The following is a 13,201-nucleotide window of genomic DNA, read 5'->3' on the forward strand; positions in this document are numbered from 1 at the left end:
AGGGATGTAATTGACCTTGTGATCAGATTTTGGTGATATTTAAGTAGACAAGTCAAAATTTCAAACCCCATCTTATTGTGTAGGGTACCTGGCCTTCTCTGATGTTATCAGAGTTAGATTTGATTCAGTGATTTTATAAAAAACAGCTAGGAAGCACAATTTAGCAGTGGGTTGCAGAGAAAAAAAATATGCTGGCAAAAAAATCCAATTGAGTGATTAAACAGCTCTTCATTTTCTGGTTTATTTTTATGCTAACAAATTTGTTCTCTGAAAAGTGTCCACAAAGCCAAGTCTCTGATTAACACCGTTGTAGGGATGGTTTTTCACCTATTACTAAATTAAACTTGCTTCATTGGAAAGGCAGCAAGATGCATCCTCATTTCAATGTCTACTGAAATAATACAGGTTGACACCAGGAAACATTAACGCCACTGCATCCTTGCTGCTTTCTCATGTGGAAGTCTGTTTAATGTGAAAACAAGGTGATATCTAATTAGCACACAGGTAAGGAATTAAGAAAATCTTTATTTAAGGGTGAAGATGTTTCTCCCAAAATCGTTGCCCCAATGCATCATTGAAATTCAAGCTGGAAAGATGATTTTAATATATCACTTGTACATTTTGTATTGCTCTTCTGGTGACAATGTAGTTTGTTTTTGTCAATTACCATTTTAATAATAGGGTAAAGAAAATGAAGTGGATTTTTGAAAGAAAACAATACTGTCAATATACTATTAAAACAAATTAAAATGGTAAAAGTTATTGTACTTTAAGTAAAAATAAAAGAGACAAAATATCAATCCCAGTTTTGGATTACTTTAATTAACAAAAAAAAATGCATATAGCAGAGGATAGTTTCAATCTAGCTATCTCTGGGTTATGGGCCCAGCATGCTTCCATTGCAGTACTCTGCTGCACATGTAAGTGCAAGAGATCCTGAAGCACTCACTCATCATGGGAAAGTACCAATGTGTTTCTTCATTGGTTGATGGAAGAAACATCTTACAAAAACTCTCCAGATTATTGACTTTTTAATGTTTTTCTAGGAAACGTTCTAGATGTATGCTTATTAGCCTTTGTCAGTATGTACTTTTTGCAAAGTGTCTCTGTGGTGCAATTGGTTAGTGTGTAAGGCTATTAACCAAAAGGTTGGTGGTTCAATCCCACCCAGGGACGTAATTGACCTTGTGATCAGATTTTGGTGATCTTTAAGTAGACAAGTCAAAATTTCAAACCCCCTCTTATTGTGTAGGGTACCTGGCCTTCTCTGATGTAATCAGAGTTAGATTTGATTCAGTGATTTTATAAAAAACAGCTAGGAAGCACAATTTAGCAGTGGGTTGCAGAGAAAAAAAATATGCTGGCAAAAAAAATCCAATTGAGTGATTAAACAGCTCTTCATTTTCTGGCTTTATTTTTATGCTAACAAATTTGTTCTCTGAAAAGTGTCCACAAAGCCAAGTCTCTGATTAACACCTTTGTAGGGATGGTTTTTCACCTATTACTAAATTAAACTTGCTTCATTGGAAAGGCAGCAAGATGCATCCTCATTTCAATGTCTACTGAAATAATACAAGTTGACACCAGGAAACATTAACGCCACTGCATCCTTGCTGCTTTCTCATGTGGAAGTCTGTTTAATGCGAAAACAAGGTGATATCTAATTAGCACACAGGTAAGGAATTAAGAAAATCTTTATTTAAGGGTGAAGATGTTTCTCACAAAATCGTTGCCCCAATGCATCATTGAAATTCAAGCTGGAAAGATGATTTTAATATATCACTTGTACATTTTGTATTGCTCTTCTGGTGACAATGTAGTTTGTTTTTGTCAATTACCATTTTAATAATAGGGTAAAGAAAATTAAGTGGATTTTTGAAAGAAAACAATACTGTCAATATACTATTAAAACAAATTAAAATGGTAAAAGTTATTGTACTTTAAGTAAAAATAAAAGAGCCAAAATATCAATCCCAGTTTTGGATTACTTTAATTAAAAAAAAAAAGCATACAGCAGAGGATAGTTTCAATCTGCCTACCTCTGGGTTATGAGCCCAGCATGCTTCCATTGCTGTACTTTGTTGCACATGTAAGTGCAAGAGATCCTGAAGCACTCACTCATCATGGGAAAGTACCAATGTGTTTCTTCGTTGGTTGATGGAAGAAACATCTTACAAAAACTCTCCAGATTATTGACTTTTTAAAGTTTTTCTAGGAAACGTTTTAGATGAATGCTTATTAGCCTTTGTCAGTATGCACTTTCGCAAAGTGTCTCTGTGGCGCAATCAGTTAGTGTGTACGGCTATTAACTAAAAGGTTGGTGGTTCAATCCCACCCAGGGATGTAATTGATCTTGTTATCAGATTTTGGTGATCTTTAAGTAGACAAGTCAAAATTTCAAACCCCCTCTTATGGTGTAGGGTACATGGCCTTCTCTGATGTAATTAGAGTTAGATTTGATTCATTGATTTTATAAAAACAGCGAGGAAGCACAATTTAGCAGTGGTTTGCAGAGAAAAAAAATATGCTGGCAGAAAAATCCAATTGAGTGATTAAACAGCTCTTCATTTTCTGGCTTTATTTTTATGCTAACAAATTTGTTCTCTGAAAAGTGTCCACAAAGCCAAGTCTCTGATTAACACCTTTGTAAGGATGGTTTTTCACCTATTACTAAATTAAACTTGCTTCATTGGAAAGGCAGCAAGATGCATCCTCATTTCAATGTCTACTGAAATAATACAAGTTGACACCAGGAAACATTAACGCCACTGCATCCTTGCTGCTTTCTCATGTGGAAGTCTGTTTAATGCGAAAACAAGGTGATATCTAATTATCACACAGGTAAGGAATTAAGAAAATCTTTATTTAAGGGTGAAGATGTTTCTCACAAAATCGTTGCCCCAATGCATCATTGAAATTCAAGCTGGAAAGATGATTTTAATATATCACTTGTACATTTTGTATTGCTCTTCTGGTGACAATGTAGTTTGTTTTTGTCAATTACCATTTTAATAATAGGGTAAAGAAAATTAAGTGGATTTTTGAAAGAAAACAATACTGTCAATATACTATTAAAACAAATTAAAATGGTAAAAGTTATTGTACTTTAAGTAAAAATAAAAGAGCCAAAATATCAATCCCAGTTTTGGATTACTTTAATTAACAAAAAAAAAGCATATAGCAGAGGATAGTTTCAATCTGCCTACCTCTGGGTTATGGGCCCAGCATGCTTCCATTGCTGTACTCTGCTGCACATGTAAGTGCAAGAGATCCTGAAGCACTCACTCATCATGGGAAAGTACCAATGTGTTTCTTCGTTGGTTGATGGAAGAAACATCTTACAAAAACTCTCCAGATTATTAACTTTTTAAAGTTTTTCTAGGAAACGTTTTAGATGAATGCTTATTAGCCCTTGTCAGTATATAATTTTGCAATGTGTCTCTGTGGCGCAATCAGTTAGTGTGTACAGCTATTAACCAAAAGGTTGGTGGTTCAATCCCACCCAGGTACGTAATTGACCTTGTTATCAGATTTTGGTGATCTTTAAGTAGACAAGTCAAAATTTCAAACCCCCTGTTATGGTGTAGGGTACCTGGCCTTCTCTGATGTAATCAGAGTTAGATTTGATTCAGTGATTTATAAAAACAGCTAGGAAGCACAATTTAGCAGTGGGTTGTAGAGAAAAAGAAATATGCTGGCAGAAAAATCCAATTGAGTGATTAAACAGCTCTTCATTTTCTGGCTTTATTTTTATGCTAACAAATTTGTTCTCTGAAAAGTGTCCACAAAGCAAAGTCTCTGATTAACACCTTTGTAGGGATGGTTTTTCACCTATTACTAAATTAAACTTGCTTCATTGGAAAGGCAGCAAGATGCATCCTCATTTCAATGTCTACTGAAATAATACAAGTTGACACCAGGAAACATTAACGCCACTGCATCCTTGCTGCTTTCTCATGTGGAAGTCTGTTTAATGTGAAAACAAGGTGATATCTAATTAGCACACAGGTAAGGAATTAAGAAAATCTTTATTTAAGGGTGAAGATGTTTCTCACAAAATCGTTGCCCCAATGCATCATTGAAATTCAAGCTGGAAAGATGATTTTAATATATCACTTGTACATTTTGTATTGCTCTTCTGGTGACAATGTAGTTTGTTTTTGTCAATTACCATTTTAATAATAGGGTAAAGAAAATGAAGTGGATTTTTGAAAGAAAACAATACTGTCAATATACTATTAAAACAAATTAAAATGGTAAGAGTTATTGTACTTTAAGTAAAAATAAAAGAGCCAAAATATCAATCCCAGTTTTGGATTACTTTAATTAACAAAAAAAAATGCATATAGCAGAGGATAGTTTCAATCTGCCTACCTCTGGGTTATGGGCCCAGCATGCTTCCATTGCTGTACTCTGCTGCACATGTAAGTGCAAGAGATCCTGAAGCACTCACTCATCATGGGAAAGTACCAATGTGTTTCTTCGTTGGTTGATAGAAGAAACATCTTACAAAAACTCTCCAGATTATGGACTTTTTTAAGTTTTTCTAGGAAACGTTTTAGATGAATGCTTATTAGCATTTGTCAGTATGTACTTTTGCAAAGTGTCTCTGTGGCGCAATCAGTTAGTGTGTACGGCTATTAACCAAAAGGTTAGTGGTTCAATCCCACCCAGGGACGTAATTGACCTTGTGATCAGATTTTGGTGATCTTTAAGTAGACAAGTCAAATTTCATACTCCCTGTTATTGTGTAGGGTACCTGGCCTTCTCTGATGTAATCAGAGTTAGATTTGATTCAGAGATTTTATAAAAAAAAGCTAGGAAGCACAATTTAGCAGTGGGTTGCAGAGAAAAAAAATATGCTGGCAGAAAAATCCAATTGAGTGATTAAACAGCTCTTTATTTTCTGGCTTTATTTTTATGCTAACAAATTTGTTCTCTGAAAAGTGTCCACAAAGCCAAGTCTCTGATTAACACCTTTGTAAGGATGGTTTTTCACCTATTACTAAATTAAACTTGCTTCATTGGAAAGGCAGCAAGATGCATCCTCATTTCAATGTCTACTGAAATAATACAGGTTGACACCAGGAAACATTAACGCCACTGCATACTTGCTGCTTTCTCATGTGGAAGTCTGTTTAATGTGAAAACAAGGTGATATCTAATTAGCACACAGGTAAGGAATTAAGAAAATCTTTATTTAAGGGTGAAGATGTTTCTCACAAAATCGTTGCCCCAATGCATCATTGAAATTCAAGCTGGAAAGATGATTTTAATATATCACTTGTACATTTTGTATTGCTCTTCTGGTGACAATGTAGTTTGTTTTTGTCAATTACCATTTTAATAATAGGGTAAAGAAAATGAAGTGGATTTTTGAAAGAAAACAATACTGTCAATATACTATTAAAACAAATTAAAATGGTAAAAGTTATTGTACTTTAAGTAAAAATAAAAGAGCCAAAATATCAATCCCAGTTTTGGAATACTTTAATTAACAAACAAAAAAATGCATATAGCAGAGGATAGTTTCAATCTGCCTACCTCTGGGTTATGGGCCCAGCATGCTTCCATTGCTGTACTCTGCTGCACATGTAAGTGCAAGAGATCCTGAAGCACTCACTCATCATGGGAAAGTACCAATGTGTTTCTTCGTTGGTTGATAGAAGAAACATCTTACAAAAACTCTCCAGATTATTGACTTTATTAAGTTTTTCTAGGAAACGTTTTAGATGAATGCTTATTAGCCTTTGTCAGTATGTAGTTTTGCAAAGTGTCTCTGTGGCGCAATCAGTTAGTGTGTATGGCTATTAACCAAAAGGTTGGTGGTTCAATCCCACCCAGGGACGTAATTGACCTTGTTATCAGATTTTGGTGATATTTAAGTAGACAAGTCAAAATTTCACACCCCCTCTTATTGTGTAGGGTACCTGGCCTTCTCTGATGTAATCAGAGTTAGATTTGATTCAGTGATTTTATAAAAACATCTAGGAAGCACAATTTAGCAGTGGGTTGCAGAGAAAAAGAAATATGCTTGCAAAAAAATCAAATTGCTTGATTTAACAGCTCTTAATTTTCTTGCTTTATTTTTATGCTAACAAATTTGTTCTCTGAAAAGTGTCCACAAAGCCAAGTCTCTGATTAACACCTTTGTAGGGATGGTTTTTCACCTATTACTAAATTAAACTTGCTTCATTGGAAAGGCAGCAAGATGCATCCTCATTTCAATGTCTACTGAAATAATACAGGTTGACACCAGGAAACATTAACGCCACTGCATCCTTGCTGCTTTCTCATGTGGAAGTCTGTTTAATGTGAAAACAAGGTGATATCTAATTAGCACACAGGTAAGGAATTACGAAAATATTTATTTAAGGGTGAAGATGTTTCTCACAAAATTGTTGCCCCAATGCATCATTGAAATTCAAGCTGGAAAGATGATTTTAATATATCACTTGTACATTTTGTATTGCTCTTCTGGTGACAATGTAGTTTTTTTTGTCAATTACCATTTTAATAACAGGGTAAAGAAAATTAAGTGGATTTTTGAAAGAAAACTATACTGTCAATATACTATTAAAACAAATTAAAATGGTAAAAGTTATTGTACTTTAAGTAAAAATAAAAGAGCAAAAATATCAATCCCAGTTTTGATTACTTAAATTAACAAAAAAAATGCATATAGCAAAGGATAGTTTCAATCTGCCTACCTCTGGGTTATGGGTCCAGCATGCTTCCATTGCAGTACTCTGCTGCACATGTAAGTGCAAGAGATCCTGAAGCACTTACTCATCATGGGAAAGTACCAATGTGTTTATTCGTTAGTTGATGGAAGAAACATCTTACAAAAACTCTCCAGATTATTGATTTTTTAATGTTTTTCTAGGAAACGTTCTAGATGTATGCTTATTAGCCTTTGTCAGTAAGCACTTTTTGCAAAGTGTCTCTGTGGCGCAATCAATTAGTATGTACGGCTATTAACCATAAGGTTGGTGGTTCAATCCCACCCAGGGACCTAATTTCCCTTGTTATCAGATTTTGGTGATCTTTAAGTAGACAAGTCAAAATTTCAAACCCCCTGTTACGGTGTAGGGTACCTGGCCTTCTCTGATGTAATCAGAGTTAGATTTGATTCAGTGATTTTATAAAAACAGCTAGGAAGCACAATTTAGCAGTGGGTTGCAGAGAAAAAAAATATGCTAGCAAAAAAAATCCAATTGAGTGATTAAACAGCTCTTCATTTTCTGGCTTTATTTTTATGCTAACAAATTTGTTCTCTGAAAAGTGTCCACAAAGCCAAGTCTCTGATTAACACCGTTGTAGGGATGGTTTTTCACCTATTACTAAATTAAACTTGCTTCATTGGAAAGGCAGCAAGATGCATCCTCATTTCAATGTCTACTGAAATAATACAGGTTGACACCAGGAAACATTAACGCCACTGCATCCTTGCTGCTTTCTCATGTGGAAGTCTGTTTAATGTGAAAACAAGGTGATATCTAATTATCACACAGGTAAGGAATTAAGAAAATCTTTATTTAAGGGTGAAGATGTTTCTCACAAAATCGTTGCCCCAATGCATCATTGAAATTCAAGCTGGAAAGATGATTTTAATATATCACTTGTACATTTTGTATTGCTCTTCTGGTGACAATGTAGTTTGTTTTTGTCAATTACCATTTTAATAATAGGGTAAAGAAAATGAAGTGGATTTTTGAAAGAAAACAATACTGTCAATATACTATTAAAACAAATTAAAATGGTAAAAGTTATTGTACTTTAAGTAAAAATAAAAGAGACAAAATATCAATCCCAGTTTTTGATTACTTTAATTAACAAAAAAAAAATGCATATAGCAGAGGATAGTTTCAATCTACCTATCTCTGGGTTATGGGCCCAGCATGCTTCCATTGCAGTACTCTGCTGCACATGTAAGTGCAAGAGATCCTGAAGCACTCACTCATCATGGGAAAGTACCAATGTGTTTCTTCATTGGTTGATGGAAGAAACATCTTACAAAAACTCTCCAGATTATTGACTTTTTAAAGTTTTTCTAGGAAACGTTCTTGATGAATGCTTATTAGCCTTTGTCAGTATGTACTTTTTGCAAAGTGTCTCTGTGGTGCAATTGGTTAGTGTGTAAGGCTATTAACCAAAAGGTTTGTGGTTCAATCCCACCCAGGAACGTAATTGACCTTGTGATCAGATTTTGGTGATATTTAAGTAGACAAGTCAAAATTTCAAACCCCCTCTTATTGTGTAGGGTACCTGGCCTTCTCTGATGTAATCAGAGTTAGATTTGATTCAGTGATTTTATAAAAAACAGCTAGGAAGCACAATTTAGCAGTGGGTTGCAGAGAAAAAAAATATGCTGGCAAAAAAAATCCAATTGAGTGATTAAACAGCTCTTCATTTTCTGGCTTTATTTTTAGGCTAACAAATTTGTTCTCTGAAAAGTGTCCACAAAGCCAAGTCTCTGATTAACACCTTTGTAGGGATGGTTTTTCACCTATTACTAAATTAAACTTGCTTCATTGGAAAGGCAGCAAGATGCATCCTCATTTCAATGTCTACTGAAATAATACAAGTTGACACCAGGAAACATTAACGCCACTGCATCCTTGCTGCTTTCTCATGTGGAAGTCTGTTTAATGCGAAAACAAGGTGATATCTAATTAGCACACAGGTAAGGAATTAAGAAAATCTTTATTTAAGGGTGAAGATGTTTCTCACAAAATCGTTGCCCCAATGCATCATTGAAATTCAAGCTGGAAAGATGATTTTAATATATCACTTGTACATTTTGTATTGCTCTTCTGGTGACAATGTAGTTTGTTTTTGTCAATTACCATTTTAATAATAGGGTAAAGAAAATTAAGTGGATTTTTGAAAGAAAACAATACTGTCAATATACTATTAAAACAAATTAAAATGGTAAAAGTTATTGTACTTTAAGTAAAAATAAAAGAGCCAAAATATCAATCCCAGTTTTGGATTACTTTAATTAAAAAAAAAAAGCATACAGCAGAGGATAGTTTCAATCTGCCTACCTCTGGGTTATGAACCCAGCATGCTTCCATTGCTGTACTTTGCTGCACATGTAAGTGCAAGAGATCCTGAAGCACTCACTCATCATGGGAAAGTACCAATGTGTTTCTTCGTTGGTTGATGGAAGAAACATCTTACAAAAACTCTCCAGATTATTGACTTTTTAAAGTTTTTCTAGGAAACGTTTTAGATGAATGCTTATTAGCCTTTGTCAGTATGCACTTTCGCAAAGTGTCTCTGTGGCGCAATCAGTTAGTGTGTACGGCTATTAACTAAAAGGTTGGTGGTTCAATCCCACCCAGGGATGTAATTGATCTTGTTATCAGCTTTTGGTGATCTTTAAGTAGACAAGTCAAAATTTCAAACCCCCTCTTATGGTGTAGGGTACCTGGCCTTCTCTGATGTAATCAGAGTTAGATTTGATTCATTGATTTTATAAAAACAGCGAGGAAGCACAATTTAGCAGTGGTTTGCAGAGAAAAAAAATATGCTGGCAGAAAAATCCAATTGAGTGATTAAACAGCTCTTCATTTTCTGGCTTTATTTTTATGCTAACAAATTTGTTCTCTGAAAAGTGTCCACAAAGCCAAGTCTCTGATTAACACCTTTGTAAGGATGGTTTTTCACCTATTACTAAATTAAACTTGCTTCATTGGAAAGGCAGCAAGATGCATCCTCATTTCAATGTCTACTGAAATAATACAAGTTGACACCAGGAAACATTAACGCCACTGCATCCTTGCTGCTTTCTCATGTGGAAGTCTGTTTAATGCGAAAACAAGGTGATATCTAATTATCACACAGGTAAGGAATTAAGAAAATCTTTATTTAAGGGTGAAGATGTTTCTCACAAAATCGTTGCCCCAATGCATCATTGAAATTCAAGCTGGAAAGATGATTTTAATATATCACTTGTACATTTTGTATTGCTCTTCTGGTGACAATGTAGTTTGTTTTTGTCAATTACCATTTTAATAATAGGGTAAAGAAAATGAAGTGGATTTTTGAAAGAAAACAATACTGTCAATATACTATTAAAACAAATTAAAATGGTAAAAGTTATTGTACTTTAAGTAAAAATAAAAGAGCCAAAATATCAATCCCAGTTTTGGATTACTTTAATTAACAAAAAAAAAGCATATAGCAGAGGATAGTTTCAATCTGCCTACCTCTGGGTTATGGGCCCAGCATGCTTCCATTGCTGTACTCTGCTGCACATGTAAGTGCAAGAGATCCTGAAGCACTCACTCATCATGGGAAAGTACCAATGTGTTTCTTCGTTGGTTGATGGAAGAAACATCTTACAAAAACTCTCCAGATTATTAACTTTTTAAAGTTTTTCTAGGAAACGTTTTAGATGAATGCTTATTAGCCCTTGTCAGTATATACTTCTGCAATGTGTCTCTGTGGCGCAATCAGTTAGTGTGTACGGCTATTAACCAAAAGGTTGGTGGTTCAATCCCACCCAGGTACGTAATTGACCTTGTTATCAGATTTTGGTGATCTTTAAGTAGACAAGTCAAAATTTCAAACCCCCTGTTATGGTGTAGGGTACCTGGCCTTCTCTGATGTAATCAGAGTTAGATTTGATTCAGTGATTTATAAAAACATCTAGGAAGCACAATTTAGCAGTGGGTTGTAGAGAAAAAGAAATATGCTGGCAGAAAAATCCAATTGAGTGATTAAACAGCTCTTCATTTTCTGGCTTTATTTTTATGCTAACAAATTTGTTCTCTGAAAAGTGTCCACAAAGCAAAGTCTCTGATTAACACCTTTGTAGGGATGGTTTTTCACCTATTACTAAATTAAACTTGCTTCATTGGAAAGGCAGCAAGATGCATCCTCATTTCAATGTCTACTGAAATAATACAAGTTGACACCAGGAAACATTAACGCCACTGCATCCTTGCTGCTTTCTCATGTGGAAGTCTGTTTAATGTGAAAACAAGGTGATATCTAATTAGCACACAGGTAAGGAATTAAGAAAATCTTTATTTAAGGGTGAAGATGTTTCTCACAAAATCGTTGCCCCAATGCATCATTGAAATTCAAGCTGGAAAGATGATTTTAATATATCACTTGTACATTTTGTATTGCTCTTCTGGTGACAATGTAGTTTGTTTTTGTCAATTACCATTTTAATAATAGGGTAAAGAAAATGAAGTGGATTTTTGAAAGAAAACAAAACTGTCAATATACTATTAAAACAAATTAAAATGGTAAAAGTTATTGTACTTTAAGTAAAAATAAAAGAGCCAAAATATCAATCCCAGTTTTGGAATACTTTAATTAACAAACAAAAAAATGCATATAGCAGAGGATAGTTTCAATCTGCCTACCTCTGGGTTATGGGCCCAGCATGCTTCCATTGCTGTACTCTGCTGCACATGTAAGTGCAAGAGATCCTGAAGCACTCACTCATCATGGGAAAGTACCAATGTGTTTCTTCGTTGGTTGATAGAAGAAACATCTTACAAAAACTCTCCAGATTATTGACTTTATTAAGTTTTTCTAGGAAACGTTTTAGATGAATGCTTATTAGCCTTTGTCAGTATGTACTTTTGCAAAGTGTCTCTGTGGCGCAATCAGTTAGTGTGTATGGCTATTAACCAAAAGGTTGGTGGTTCAATCCCACCCAGGGACGTAATTGACCTTGTTATCAGATTTTGGTGATATTTAAGTAGACAAGTCAAAATTTCAAACCCCCTCTTATTGTGTAGGGTACCTGGCCTTCTCTGATGTAATCAGAGTTAGATTTGATTCAGTGATTTTATAAAAACATCTAGGAAGCACAATTTAGCAGTGGGTTGCAGAGAAAAAGAAATATGCTTGCAAAAAAATCAAATTGCTTGATTTAACAGCTCTTAATTTTCTTGCTTTATTTTTATGCTAACAAATTTGTTCTCTGAAAAGTGTCCACAAAGCCAAGTCTCTGATTAACACCTTTGTAGGGATGGTTTTTCACCTATTACTAAATTAAACTTGCTTCATTGGAAAGGCAGCAAGATGCATCCTCATTTCAATGTCTACTGAAATAATACAGGTTGACACCAGGAAACATTAACGCCACTGCATCCTTGCTGCTTTCTCATGTGGAAGTCTGTTTAATGTGAAAACAAGGTGATATCTAATTAGCACACAGGTAAGGAATTACGAAAATCTTTATTTAAGGGTGAAGATGTTTCTCACAAAATTGTTGCCCCAATGCATCATTGAAATTCAAGCTGGAAAGATGATTTTAATATATCACTTGTACATTTTGTATTGCTCTTCTGGTGACAATGTAGTTTTTTTTGTCAATTACCATTTTAATAACAGGGTAAAGAAAATTAAGTGGATTTTTGAAAGAAAACTATACTGTCAATATACTATTAAAACAAATTAAAATGGTAAAAGTTATTGTACTTTAAGTAAAAATAAAAGAGCAAAAATATCAATCCCAGTTTTGATTACTTAAATTAACAAAAAAAATGCATATAGCAAAGGATAGTTTCAATCTGCCTACCTCTGGGTTATGGGTCCAGCATGCTTCCATTGCAGTACTCTGCTGCACATGTAAGTGCAAGAGATCCTGAAGCACTCACTCATCATGGGAAAGTACCAATGTGTTTATTCGTTAGTTGATGGAAGAAACATCTTACAAAAACTCTCCAGATTATTGACTTTTTTAATGTTTTTCTAGGAAACGTTCTAGATGTATGCTTATTAGCCTTTGTCAGTAGGCACTTTTTGCAAAGTGTCTCTGTGGCGCAATCGGTTAGTGTGTTCGGCTAAACCGAAAGGTTGGTGGTTCAATCCCACCCAGGGACCTAATTAAACTTCTGATCAGATTTTGGTGATATTTAAGTAGACAAGTCAAAATTTCAAACCCCCTCTTATGGTGTAGGGTACATGGCCTTCTCTGATGTAATCAGAGTTAGATTTGATTCAGTGATTTTATAAAAAACAGCTAGGAAGCACAATTTAGCAGTGGGTTGCAGAGAAAAAAAATATGCTGGCAAAAAAAATCCAACTGAGTGATTAAACAGCTCTTCATTTTCTGGCTTTATTTTTATGCTAACAAATTTGTTCTCTGAAAAGTGTCCACAAAGCCAAGTCTCTGATTAACACCGTTGTAGGGATGGTTTTTCACCTATTACTAAATTAAACTTGC

At 34.6% G+C, this 13,201-nt stretch overlaps 1 non-coding gene across 1 annotated transcript; it reads left to right on the top strand.

Annotated features, from left to right (window-relative positions):
* The first annotated feature begins 12,786 nt into the window (after positions 1-12,786).
* Positions 12,787-12,858, top strand: TRNAL-UAA (transfer RNA leucine (anticodon UAA)). The gene has a single exon. It is a non-coding gene; the product is annotated as a tRNA-Leu (tRNA).
* Positions 12,859-13,201: the final 343 nt, after the last annotated feature.

Source organism: Pseudophryne corroboree, unplaced genomic scaffold (genome assembly GCF_028390025.1).
Source record: "Pseudophryne corroboree isolate aPseCor3 unplaced genomic scaffold, aPseCor3.hap2 scaffold_957, whole genome shotgun sequence".
NCBI lineage: Eukaryota > Metazoa > Chordata > Amphibia > Anura > Myobatrachidae > Pseudophryne > Pseudophryne corroboree.